The sequence below is a fragment of the Plecotus auritus genome (assembly GCF_963455305.1).
Source record: "Plecotus auritus genome assembly, chromosome: 9".
NCBI classification, from domain to species: domain Eukaryota; kingdom Metazoa; phylum Chordata; class Mammalia; order Chiroptera; family Vespertilionidae; genus Plecotus; species Plecotus auritus.
Genome location: NC_137783.1, coordinates 108,116,269 through 108,128,946, shown reverse-complemented (window position 1 = coordinate 108,128,946; position 12,678 = coordinate 108,116,269).

Genomic DNA, 12,678 nt, shown 5'->3' with positions numbered 1-12,678 from the left:
CGCCATTTCCCTAGTTGGGGCCTCCAATCTACACTCAGTTATGACAATGGTCTCCTGATTGATCTCCCTGACCCTAGTATAGCTCTGGCCAATCCATCCTCCATTCAGCAGCCCAAGTGGCCCTTCAGAAATACAAATCCAAGCATGTCTCTTCTGTGTTTAAATAGAGCCCAAACTTGCCAACCTCTGAGATATGCCCAGGCCTCCTTCTCCAACTTCACCTCTAAAGCAAGACCCTATTCAATGGTCCATAACCCATTCGGTTTTGCTGGCCTCTTCATGTTTGGCTCTGAGTCCATTCAGAATGGCCTCCTTGGGAAGGGTTCCTCCTCATTCCCACTAGGGCCTGCATTGCTCTCTTAGGGTGGGTTCCTCCAAAAACAGCATGACAAGGCCTTGGTGCAAGTAGTTTACTGAGGAGGTGACTCCAGGAAGGGGAGTAAGGGAATGGGTAGAGTGAGTCATGGAAAAAAGAAAAGCCCATGCCAGGGTGTCTCCACAGCGGGCGGGAGACAGGGTCTTACATCCCACCAGGACCCTGCACACACCTCAAGGAAGCACCCACTTGCAGGATGGGAGACTAGAAGTCCATCTGCTGACTCCCGCCCATCCGGTGAGGGCCTTTACACCTCTTGGCTGCGTTGCCCACCCAGCCAAGCTCTTGTGATGCCGAAGAGCCTGCAGCCCACACAGAAACTCACGGCTCAAGCTTGGGGTAAAGCCCTGGCCATGGGCAGTGACCTGTGGTGAAATCAGATGTGAGTCAATGGATGTGACAATGGCTTCTGAGGCGGTGGCACGGAAACATTCCTTAATCCTTCAGTACATGAGGTGCCCCAAGCTACTGAAGAGGTGGTCAGAGTGCCCCTGAGGAGCTCTGGAAGGAGTTTTGCTGTCAGATTTTCTGAGTCCACATCCCGCTTCGGTTGGTACCTACTGGGGGACCTCGAAGAAGACACATCACCCTTGGCCCACCATGTGACACTCAGCAGTAAAAGAGGGACAATAATTTCTACCATACAAGATGTTTCTGAGAATCAAATGTGCCCTCAGAAATGAATACATATGGAAGTCTGATGCCAAATGCAATGTTATGTCTCCTTCTTTCTTCCTTCACAAAGCTGCTGCTCGAGTCTCCTCCTCGCTCTGCTCCCTCGGGCAGGATTGCCTCATCTCCTCCGTGCTGTGAGGTTTAGCCCATGTGACCCAGGAGCCCTGGCCTCCTGCGGGCAGTGCTGGTTTGACCTTGCCCTGGCTTTGGGCCAGCACACCTGCAATCCCCTCCCCTACTCCACTGTATAGAGCAGAGGTAGCTTTCGTAGGAACACAGAAGATTTAACAGTGCATATCACACAGAGATAGCTTATCTTTTCAAATCCCATGAGCTGCTTCTACGTTTTCCCCGATCCCTCTTCTGACCCAGCTGCCTTCCTCACATGGGTGAATTTAGCTTGAGCCAGCGCCTCCAGTTCTAGCCTTCCATGCTCATCCGTGTCCTTTGGGTTCTGGCCTCTACTCACCTGCTATCGGTTGAGTTTTGTACTTCCCCTGCCCCCACCAAAAAGAAAATTCATATGTTGAAGTCCAAACCACCAGCACCTCAGAGTATGACCTGATTTGGAAATGGGGTGGTGGCAGATGTTAATTAGTTAAGAGGAGATTATACTGAAGTAGGAGGGACCCCTAATCCAACATGATTGGTGCCCTAATAAAAAGGGGCAATTACACAGAGACATATACACAGGAACAACTCCCTGTGAAGACTGGAATTGTGTTGCACAAGCCAGGGAACCTCTAGAGCTAGGAGAAAGGCCAAGAACAGACCCTTCCCTCACACCTTCGGAGGGAGTACAGCCATCCCGACACTTTGACCTTGAACTTCCAGCTTCCAGCAGGAAGACAATATATCTCTATATTTTTAAGCTCTCCACCTCTACCTCAGTTTGTGGTATTTTGTTCTGGCAGCCCTAGCAAACTAATATACCACCTACAGAAGCAACTTTTTAAACTTGTTGCTGCAAATAGCATCTTTCTAGCCTTCCCTTGTAACTCAACCTTTGTGTCCTTGTTTATGTGTGTATATTTCTTCACAGCCTGATGGACTGCGAACCCCTTGGAGACAAGGCCCAAGTCACTCTCACTGTTGTCTCTTCAGGGCTCGGCACAGCACCTAGCCCATAGGAGCCACTCAGCAAAGGTTTGCGGAAGACTTCTTAAAAGAGGTCACTTTGATGCTTGCCTCTGAAGGGTGGTCCAGGTCTGAACAGGCAGAGCTATCAGGGGAAGGCCTTCCGGGGAGGAGAGCGGCATGGACAAAGGCACCTACGCCAGAAAGGGCAATGCGGGGGTGAATGAGCACCCACGGTTGGCTAGGGTGTGAGATACTGGTAGGGGCAGAGGCAGGGTGGGACCTGAGGGTGGGGAAACTTGAATGTTGTCAGTGTTTCAGGGAACGTATTTACCTGGGAGGCAATGGGGCAGTGGGGAGTCTTGAGAAGGAAACAGAACAACAGGTTCTGGGAAGATTCTTCAGCCACAGAACAGCCTGAAGACAGGGAGGCCAAGAAGCCTGTGGTGGAGGCCACAATCAGGTGAGAGCTGAACCCTCAGGGCCATGAGGCTGGAGAGATGAGAGGCATTTAGGAGGAAGAAACACCAGCCCTTAGGAGGAAGAAACGCCAGCCCGGTAACTGAGTTGGAGGTATTTTCCCCTTTGAGGTGCCGGCCTCCAAGCTCCTCCTCCTTCTGAAGATGCCACACTGAGAATTTCCATGATGTCTGCAGTGACATATAAGTCCTCCCGCCCCCAGCCCTCTCTGACAGCTGTCAGTCTTGGTGAAAGAGCAAAAAACAAAAACAAAAAAGAGCCCCCAGGCTACGGAGGTTTCTGGTCACAATTCAAAATGTCAATTCATGGAAGCAGATGACTTTTCACCTTTTTAAATATCATTTATTTTATTTTCAGTCACAAATCATATACATTGGCTGTATAAAAACTCTGAAAATACAGTGTCATTGGATCTCATAAATAAGTGAAAATTGCATTCAGTAAAAAAATGACCCTAGATAATCCCTTTGCTGGGAGGACCTGGGATATTAGGAATTCAAAAGACAGAGATTCCATTGTGTAATATTCTTTACCTTTTGACTGTGACCTCCTTCTCCCTGGAGCACCGAAGGCCAGGGTCTAGTTTAAGTGGGTAAGAGGGCAGAGTTTGGAGGTGGTGGGTGACTGGATTAAATGCTTGCTGGGTAAAGGCCACTCTATGCATAAATCAAAGGAGAAAGTAAAATCCCCTGACATCCTCCCAACTCTATTTTTAGGTGAATATCCTCCTTCCAGTGTATTCCCCCCCCCCCCACACACACACACATACACCCCCAAATGCATGTTAAAAGCTATTCTCAGTGGAGTATGAAGAACTCCTGATGTGGTGATCTGAGAAAGACCCCACATCTGTGGTATTTCTGTCAAAAAAAGGCAGAACCTGCCAGAGGAAATATCAGACAAACTCAGATTGAAAACCAGTTCACAAAACAGGCGCAGACTCATCTAAAGTGTCAATGTCATACAAGACAAGGAGAGACTAGGCACCGTCCCCAACAAAAGAAGACTGGAGACATGATCCTGGAGTGGATCCTGGATCAGGGGGAAACTGCTGTAAAGGACACTGTTGAAGCATTTCAACAATGAAATTTGGATCTGGCCTGAGGACTAGATAATAACAATGTTATTTTCCTGAACTGATAACCCTACTATGGTGTGTGAGAGAATGTCTTTTTTCCCCCTTAGGAAATACATGTTGAAATAGTTGGGTAATGATGCAACATATTCTCAAATAGTTTGGGGGGAAAGTGTGTATATCTAGAGACAGAAGGTGACAACACAAAATGTTAACAATTGCTAACAGTTGGTGAGTCTGGGTGAAGGATATATGGGAGTTATTGTACTATTTTCACAATTCTTCTGACAGTTTGAAATTATTTCAAAACTAGAAGTTTAAAAAAAATCCAGCTGAATTCAAAGAAAACTTCAGTCTCTGGAAAATATATTTGCAAAAGACATATCTGATAAAGGACTGCTCTCACATTGATGTTTCTCTCCCTTCCTCCCTCCCTTCCTCTCTTCTTCTTACTCTCTCTAATAATAATAATAATAATAATAATAATAATAATATCAATGGAAAAAGTATCCTCAGGTGAGGATTAACAACATCAAAATCTTTAGTCTCCTATGAAATGGATGAAAAACAACAATATCAATACCAAGTGTTGGTGAGGATGAGGAGCAACTGGAACTCTTGTACTTTGCTGATGGGAATTAAAAAATGGAGCAATAGCTTTGGACAACAGTTTGGCAGTGTCTTTGAAAGTTAAATGTACACCTGCCACAAGACCCAACACTCCCATTGCCAGGTATTGACCCAAGACTTATGTCAACACCAAAACTTACATGTGAACGTTTTAGCAGTTTTATTTATAATTCCAGCCAAAAAACAACTCAGATGTTTTTCCGTAGGTGACTGTTGAACGAACTGTGGAACATCCACTCAATGGACTACTACTCAGTAATAGGAAGGAGTCATACTGTCAAGTGCATTACACTAAGGGAAAGAGCCCAGACTGAAAAGTCTACGTGCTGTGGGATTTCAGTTACATGGCATTCTGCGAAAGGAAAAAATATAGCGGAAAAACGATTGCTAAGGACTGGGGACAGACAATGGAGTTGACAATAGAGGTTGCGCAAGAGAACTTTTCAGGTGTGGAAACGTTTTACATCTTGACTGTGACGGTGGGTACACAGCTGTATGTGTTTATCAAAACACAGAACTGTACATGAGGGGGGGACTTTACCAAATGGAAATTACATCTCAATTACACAAACAAACCGAGTTTCTCAGAGCTTCTCTTCCCCCACGGCTCTCAGCCAGACGCAGTGCAGAAGCCTGTGGCAGGGAGAGCAAGGATTGTTTGTCTCTCCTTGGGTCTGCGTCCATGTCTTTGATTCAGGCTCAGGGTTCAGTGGGGCTTGGGGAAGGTAAAGGAAAGTGACAGGTCTGTTTGGAGCGGAATCATTGTAAACTGGCATTAGACACCTCTGGGTGACAGATGCCCAAACTCCGGCCCTTGCTCTCATGAGGCAGGCATTTTGGGGTTGTGGAGCCTTCTTTGCGGTCTCATCCTGCTGGTTCCTGGGCTCAGGGGACACACTCCTGGCTGACCACCTGTGCCTGACCCCTCCACTCCAACTGAGAAGTGCTTCCGTAGGCAAAAGGCAGACTGCTTGGACAGGAATCTTTTGGGATGGCTCCTGACCAGGGACCTGGCACTGTGTCCAACTGGTCCTCCTTTGGAAACATTCTTTCCTTTTGCTGCCAAGCTCGCTCTGGAAGCACAGGACGCTCTCACAGCCATCCCTCCCCACCTCGGCTCTCACCACGGCAGCTCCCGCCATCCTCTCATTTTCAGGTCTTTCCATGGGACAAGTGGGCTCAGGCTCTGTGTCCTCTAAGCTCCAGGTCCCTTGGCTTGAGCCGCGTAGGGTGACGCGCAGCGCTTGGACAACTCTCCCCACGGAAAGCCTCAGCACCCATCCTCCTTTGCCAGGTCAGTGCCTGCTTGAGGCTGGAGGCAGGTGACGGGGTGAAGATGTCACAACTGCTGCCCTGCCGGCGTCCTACTGGGTTGCCTCTGGAGCTGCTTTTGAGGCTCTGGGGGAGAGTAGCAATCCTGAGACAGGAAAAGCCCCATCTAGCATCCTATTCCAATAACTAATGTAATTGCAACACAACTGGGATCTTTCACACATTTTATAACCTACCTTTTCACTTCCTATTATGTTTTGGGCATCTTGTCAATAAGTACATCTCTACATTCATGTTATTTTAAATGACTGGTCACATTCCTTTGTCTGGATGTACTATGATTTACTATCAAACCCTGATACCATTTTCAGTTGTTTCTAATTTTAGATTATTCATAATACTAGTAACGCTATAATTGGGCTAAGTCAAGTGAAGCAGGTGAAGCTTTGGCTGCAGAGTCCTTCACGTCCTCAGGACCCTTTCAAATGCCAGGAAGGGTCTAGCAATTTTATATTCACGATTTTGTCTTCTTTTTGTAATTGGGGCCCTCTCAATTATGTAAGCTTCAGGACCCACAAAAGCTGGCTGTGCCCCTGGCTGTGATAAACAGCCTCACACTCAGTTTTCCTATGGCTGCATCTTTATTTCCTAGAAACAGAATTGCTGGGTTAAAGCAAATGCACATTTTTAAGATTCTTGGAACACGCGGCCAAAGAGCCCTCCAGAAACAGTGATCTAATTTGCACATCAATTCTGCCCTAACTGAGAACACCCAAGACTGGGGCGGTTTCTATGGGATTGTGTTTCTCTGTTATTGTGGTTCAGTTGTAGCTGCCATTAGCACCTCCTCCTAATAACGGGGGTCTTGTCCTGAAATCCATGGGACCCCTGGGTAGAATTCTTGGAGTCTGTGAACTTGGATGAGAAAAAAAATGACATCTTTATCTTCATCATTAGCTGCAATTAAAATGTAATAGCTCTTCCGGTCATGAATGTAGGCCACAAATTCCTGTGGTATTACCCGTCCCTGTGACATTAGCAGCCCCATCGCTGACAGGAATCTCAGGTGTTTTTCATGCCTTGTTACAGCCGTTGCAGATCTCTCAAAATATTGTTCATGATCATCAGTGCTTCAAAATTACAATAATTATTAGACCTCCCACTAGATCTCATTATTTAATGTGTTAATAAAAAAAACAACATGTATTACCAAGTCACAATTATTTTTTAAAATATTTTTTATAATTGCTGTCGATATAATTGTCTTCCTTTGTAATCATGTGTACTGTTTGTTTTATAAGTTTGAAAACCTCATTCTGAGAAGGGGCCCATAGGCTTCTGTGGACTGCCAGCGGGTTCACGGCACACTAAAGGTCAGAACCCTGTATGCATGGGACTCTTCATTCACATGTTTTTGAAACTTGTGCATGATATAGAAGGAAAGGAATTAAACTGTCATGACCCCTGCCTGAAGTCAGGCCCAGTGTCAGGTGCTGGGGTACAGAAGACAAAATGCCCCTCTGTCCTTGAGAAGCTCACAGCCTCAGTGGGAGATGCAATTTCATATCTCCTGCCACTCGTTGTCCTGTGGGCTGGGGGCCCAGGTTTTTAGATTTTCCAGAATTTTAAGAAAAATGAGAAATCCAGATTTTATATGTTTCCGGATAAAACAATTCTACCAATTTTTAAATGTTGGCAACTAATCCAGATTTATATAAACTACTGTGTGGGCCAAACAAAGCATGCCTGAAGGCTAAATCTGGCCCATAGGCCACCAGTTTTCAACCTTTGCTCTAGGAGAACGGAATTCCAGTTAGGGTGGAACAAGTTCACTCTGTGGAACAGAGCAACAGGGGTTCTGAGTTCCCCACCCCCACCTCCGCTCGGTTCCTGAAAACCAAGGAGACGAGATTGGAGCCCTGATCTTGGGAAGCGAGGACATGGGAGAAGGAGCTTTTTAGGGGGACAGTGAGGATCCCTTCAACCTAGCTGCAGCCTGGGCAAGGACAGGCCTGGATGGAAGCAGAGACTACTGTGGTGAGGGCATCAAAGGAGCTGTGGCAACAATGAGGCCATTAGAAGATTGTATACCTAGAAAACCTCAGAGCCCCTAGCAGAGAACCAAAAATAAAAAATAAGCGCAAAAACAAAGAAACGAATTTAAAAAAATTTTTTTGAATTAAGAAAAATTGATAAGGTTACTGGATACAAGATAAATATACAAAAGCCAATCACTTTTCTCTAGTTTGACAATAAAAATGTAAAAATGAAAAAGACACAAGTTGCTTGTGGAAATGTAAAACATTAGTGTCTTTTGGAAAGGTAATCTTTATTAAAAGTACACATATTATATATGATATCTATCTATTGACCTAGAATCCCACTTATCAGTGCTCATCTGACAGAAACACAAGTCCCAGAGACTACAGGCATATGAACGAGGGTATTTTTGCAGCATGTTTATAGTTTCAAGAAAATATAACAAACTGAATGTTCATCAATTGATGAATGGCTGAGTAAATTATGGAATATACATACTATGGAATATTATGTACTGTCAAAAATGAATTGAAGCTTTGTCAGTTTGTTTGAGGGATTTTTTGAAGTATTGTTGAATCAAAATAGCAAGAGGCAGGAAAATGTATATAACGTAATCCCATTTCTATAAAACACCGAGACATGCGTATGTGTATTTGTATATAATTTAAATACCTGTCAATGATTACTTGATTATAGAGAAAACACAGAAGGTTAGATATGAGAATGTTAGTAAGTTACCCAGGGTAAAAGCGGGGGGGGGCGGTTGGTGCAAGCTGACATGGGTGGTGCAGGACTGGAGGAGGGAGCCAAGCCCATCCTACCCACCTACCCACCTACCCTACGATTTTTAAAGCAGGGGCCTTTGGAACTGGACCCTTACAACGACTGACTGCTGAGAGCACTTCTTTGGCCATTCCTCCCACCACCCCACCACCATATATGTGGCCTTCCATGTTTTTCTCCATGGTCCTAGAATGGGTAGGCAAGGCACTGAAGAGGGGGAAGGCCAGGAAGGTCCCAGTGTAGGGGCTGTTTTCAGTGTATGGAAATGAACCTCAGGGTCTAGAGTGTTGCTCTTTCTCTCCCTGGCATTTTGGCAAATTCATGGGAGTGAGGGGAAGAGATTAGAAGGAATATTAACTCACATACTCAACGTAAGCCCTCCAGCAGTCTTAGCTTACAGATCACATCCTCGGAGAGGACGTCTCTGAGTCCACCCTTCTCAATTATGTCTCCCTGCTATTTCCTCTCATGGTTCTCATCATAATTTGCCATTTTGTCTTTATTTGAGTGTGTGTATGCGTGTTTAATGTCTATTTCCCCCATAAGCAGTGAGCCAGGAGCAGAGGGATCTTGTGAATACAGCATGGTTGGTAGCAGGGGCTTAAGAAATTTCAGTTGAATTCAGTAATTCACGTATTCTCTTTTTCATTGACTCACTGTTTTATTCATTCCTTTATTCATCTATTCCCTTATTCATTCCAGAAACATGTGCAATTGGCTAATGACTTTTCTCCGGATGTGAGTCTTCAATTTCCTAGGGTGGCTTTTTGGGGGAAGGTGGGAGTAGGGACACGACTGCAGAATTCCAGGAATGCATCCACAATTTGGGAGAGCTGGGCGAGTAGGAAGTTCTCCAGAAAAGAAGGGAAGATCCATGATAGCTGGAAGGTCAAAGCAAAAGGTGCTATAGGGTCAAAGAAGACAAAGTGATGGGATGAAGGCTGAGCATAGGCAGACTCTTCTCTGCCCCACCCTGGATGGAATCGTCCCACTGTCCAACTTGCTCAATGCGTTTGCTCTGTCTGGAGCCGCCTCTCCCATCTTCATAAGCTGAAATCCTACCCTTCCTAGCTGGGCCAGCCCAGATGTCCTCGAAGTCCATCTCACTCCTCCAGCTGGAAGGGCCACTCCCTGCTGCAAACAAATCCCCAAACACAAAATCTGGACCTCCCTCATGGGGCTGACCACTTCCTGCCTGTGCTGTGGTGTGGTCCCCCTCTCTCCCCGCCCCAGGCAGAGGCTCTGTCTGACTGTTCTCAGGGATCCCACCAGAACCCAGCACAGTGTGGATGCTCAAGCCATTCTGGCCCGCTGTGCGTGTGAGCGGCAGTGGTTATGATCCCATTTTAAGGATAGGGAACGGGAGGCACAGACAAGTGGCTTGCCTTGCCTTTGTTCCCAAAGCAATGCTGTAGCAGTGCCTCGATTCAGGCCCGCGTTTCTGATCCCAGAGGCAGGGCTCTTTCCAGGGCAGCTTGGTGGGAGGTGGGAGCAGGGAGGGTGGACTGGGAGCTGGGTCCTGAGAACCAGCAGGCCAGAGAGCTTTGGAGTTCAAATGGCCAAGTTCAGGGAAAGCACAGCTGGGGAGGAGCCAAGGTATTTATTATGCTTGGTCTCCAGCTCCAAACAGAGCTGATGGATGGAGCTGCTCCAGTTCCTATAAACAGCTCGCTCGGGCCTCCCTCCCCTCCACCAACCCTGTTCTCAGCCACCACAGCCTCAACTGCTTCCAGTAAGATGGGGGAGGGGAGAGAGAAGACCAAGGGAGGGAAAGAAGAGGCCAGTGGGGGGAGGGGAAGGAGAAGATAAGACAAGGTCCTAGAGGCAAGAAGAAAGTGGAGGCAAGTGGAGGGAGGAGAGAAGATTGTTTCTTTGCCACACCACTGGCCGCTGCTGCTTCTGGGCAGCCACACTCTGCATCCCCCTCTGAGGCCCCTGTGTCCCCTGGGTCTGTCTGAGAAGCCTATCTCCCCATTCTCTGTCTGAGGGCTGATCTTAAGTCTTGGAGAGCAGGGGCCATCCATTGAGGAAAACTTTTCTGAACTCACCTCCAGGGACAGGGAAAGGACTCCGGTAGGACCTCCCTCCAGGAGAGCCCAGCCTGGCGGCCTTTCTGGCAGCCGTCCCAGTGCTGTGGCTTTGAGCGGTGGGAGGACGGCAATCAGGGTAGTCTCCCCGGAGGAGGTGACTCGGGCAGTGTTTGAAAAAGGAGGAGTTCGGCAGGTGGGGTCAGGATGGCTGAGACATTTCGGGTGGAGGAAGTGGGAGAGAGTGTGGTGTTTGGGGAGGACCTGCCTAATGTTGAGATTGCTGGCTCTGGAGTGGGGCAGCCTGGGTTTACGTTTCAGTTTGGGCACTTCTTAGCTGTGGGAACTTGAGTCTCTGTTTCTCTAAAGGGAGGATAATAATAAGAGCAATCTCTTCAAATATTGTTAGAAAATCATACGACAATGTCCATCAAGTGCTCAGAGCAGCACTCGCCCGGAAGTGCTCGGTGTCAGCTCTGAACACAGGCAGGAGGTGGCCGGAGAGAGATGGGGCTGGAGGGCCTCAGGGAGCTGGCCTGGGAGCTGCCTAAAAGGCAGGGGCACAGAACTCCGACAGTGGATCCCTGGTCCTGGGGGTGTGCCAGGACAGAGGACTGAGTTGGTAAGGCAGCTTTGGGCCATGGGTGCCGCCCACCTCCCCTCCCACCTGGCTTACAAGCCTGGCTCCTGCTGAATGCCATAACAGCTCACTGAGCTACGTGAGCCTGGTGGCCTGACTCCACAGCCTGTCTATGACTGGGCGGGCGAGGACCTCCCCTCTCCCTGGCCCGTGCCGGATGCTCTGATGACCTAGTTGGCAGCTATGTCCACGTTTGGCTGAAAACAGGAATTTCTGCCTCACTGGGGGGTCTTGACCAGGTGAGCAAACACCCCTGTTTGCCAGGAAAAGGGATCAGGGGCCTGATGGGCTCCTGGCTGGATGGGAGGCCCGTAAAGCCTTGGGCTGAGTTCAGCCCCTGCTACTGCCTTCCCTTAGGCCTTCATTGATCACCTACTGTGTGCCAGGGTGTTGATTCACATGCTCTCTCACTGCCCAGCCCCATCGATGAAATAAGCATGTAAACTTTTCCTTTGGAGAGTAAGTACTGGGAGCGGAGTTGGGAGGTAAGAGGTCACAGACCAGAGAAGCTGGGTTGGAGAAATCTTCAGGATGTTGGGGTGTGTGTGGGGGAAGGAGGGGGGAGGCGGAGGTTAGAGCATCATTAAGCTGGAACTTGGGGGAGGGGAGGCTGGCACCTGCAAAGAGGCAGCATCTGGGTGTCAGGGGAAGTAGGGGCCACAGGAGGACAAGCACAGGGGGCTGAAAAGTGTGTGTGTGGGAGCCACTCCATACTTTCTAGACTGCCTCAGAGCCCTTTGCTGGCCCCGTAACTATGAAAGGTGCTCTTGCCTCCTCTCCCAGACCTCCCAGCCCCCACCCTGATCCTCCAACTCCCTTCCAGAACCCAGGAGAGCTCTTCTTCGGGACCCTCCTGGCTCTTTTTCCAAGGCCACCCGTGAACTGAAGCCCAGCTGCTCACTCTCGTTCTCCAGCCGTGGGGCGACCTTCAGTTCTCTAGCTGGTAGGCTTCTGGGCATCAGGGTATCAGGGCTGCATGCTCAGAAGGGGCTGGGCTGAGATAGAGATGTGGCATGGTCAGAGCTCTGGGATGGCTCTGGCAGTGGGGCGATGACATGCCCGAGGGAAGAAGGCCTGGGACAGGAGTGCCGGTAGTTGTTGTTCAGATGGCCCCAGGCAGATGAGCCTGAAAACAAGTGGCCTGAGAGGAATGTGAAAACCGGGGAAGTACTAGTACCTAGATGCTGGGAGCGTGTGCCAAGGGAGGGCATGGGTGATGGGGAGGATAGGGGTGGGAGCCCCTGCAGCGGAGAGGTCAAGGGGGTACGGACTGAAAAGTGCACTGAGTTTGGCAAACTCTTGGTGACCTTAGCCAGGGCAGGTGGAGCTCTGAGGAGCTGAAGGCAGCCTGGGTGGGTTGAAAATGTGTGTGTGTGCGGGGGGGGGGGGGGGGGGGGGGGAGGAAAGAGAAGCTACTTTACCAAGAAGTTTACCCATGAAGTAGGAGAAGAAAGGGGAAAGTGGTTTGAGGATCTTTTCACTATTTTTATTTTTTTAATCCTCACCCAAGGATATTTTTCCCATTGATTTCTAGAGAGAAGGGAAAGGAGGGAGGAGGGGGGTGGATAGAGAGGGAAACATCGACATGAGACAGACACATTAA